At 33.5% G+C, this 1,437-nt stretch overlaps 1 long non-coding RNA gene across 1 annotated transcript; it reads right to left on the reverse strand.

Annotated features, from left to right (window-relative positions):
* Positions 1-619, reverse strand: LOC106528184 (uncharacterized). Its single transcript, XR_001311472.1, has 2 exons — positions 492-619; positions 1-372 (listed from the first exon to the last, which is right to left on the reverse strand). It is a non-coding gene; the product is annotated as an uncharacterized LOC106528184 (long non-coding RNA).
* Between the last annotated feature and the right edge of the window lie 818 nt (positions 620-1,437).

The following is a 1,437-nucleotide window of genomic DNA, read 5'->3' on the forward strand; positions in this document are numbered from 1 at the left end:
TCATTTTAAAGTGGTGTTATTTTTTTCCAGCGTTGAGAGAGAGCGCAACAGAATGTGTTTCAGAATCACTGTAATTGCACGAAACTCATGGAACAATAAGCATTTTTGGAAAGCAGAAGTTTTCAATAACAATAAACCAAAACCCAAATGAATTTGCATCAACTTGTCATGTCCTCCAGAACAGCACCCAACACCTCACGTACAGTATTACCTATGTATGGCAGAAGTAAGTGCTTCTTCAAACTCCTTGTAGTTTTTGATGTGGGCTGGGAACTTTAGTGTGTCAAACATGTTGCTGAAGTAGGAAGATCTGTCTGAAGGGAGTACATCCAATCCAGAATGTCAGCAGCTGAGCCCATGAATCTGATGAGGCTAAACAGACAAGGGCAAAATGTCATGAAAACAAATCTCCAGTTTTTTTTTTTTTTTTTGTTTTTTACAAAATGTAAAAACCCTTAACAAACACAGTGATGTATATGAACAAACCACACCTGTTTCAATCAGTGATCTTCAACGTGGCACATGGAGTCAACATCCCATTCCTCATCATCATTCCGGCCCATAACTGGCCATGTGATTTTATGTAGCAGCATCTGAAAGAACAAATTTCTATGTAACTTTGTTTTAAAGAGATTACAATGTTATTTAATGGCAAAAGTACCACTTCTATAAACATCTATCCATATAAAATGTACATGTTAAATGTTTTTATTGGTATCAACAATAACAGTCAATATAAATGAACATGTTTCTAACAAAAGGAAATTCTTATATGTCAAAGTAAAATTTCTAGACTTTACATTTAAACAGTACTGTTCAAATTACAGGTCCTTCTCAAAACATTAGCATATTGTGATAAAGTTCATATTTTCTCTAATGATAAACATCAAACTTTCATGTATTTTAGATTCATTGCACACCAATTGAAGTAGTTCAAGCCTTTTATTGTTTTAATATTGATGATTTTGGCAAAAAAAAAGTAAAGAAAAATCAAAAATCCCTGTCTCAAAAAATTAGATTAATTTTTGACTAACTTGTGTTTGCACTTTTAAATGCAAAAAAGCTCCTTTTCCCTTCAATTTTTTAAAAGAAGGGTTTCATTTCGTAGAAGCTTTTTGTTTTTGACCTGTACAATTGTTATAATTTATATGGGTATTTGAAACAAACAAACAAAAAAAAAAACACTGTACAGCATTTTTTAAAATCTTAATTAAATATATCAAAGTTGTTCAAGATTCTGTCGGTTATCTTTAAGAATAATTTAAATGGTAAAATGGTAAATGGTACTGAACTTATAGAGCGCTTTTCAAGTCCCTCCGGACCCCCAAAGCGCTTTACACTAACAGAAATTCACCCATTCACACTCACATTCACACACTGATGATGGCAAACTACTCTGTAGCCACAGCTGCCCTGGGGCACACTGACAGAGGTGGG

Source organism: Austrofundulus limnaeus, unplaced genomic scaffold, assembly GCF_001266775.1.
Source record: "Austrofundulus limnaeus strain Quisiro unplaced genomic scaffold, Austrofundulus_limnaeus-1.0 Scaffold362, whole genome shotgun sequence".
NCBI classification, from domain to species: domain Eukaryota; kingdom Metazoa; phylum Chordata; class Actinopteri; order Cyprinodontiformes; family Rivulidae; genus Austrofundulus; species Austrofundulus limnaeus.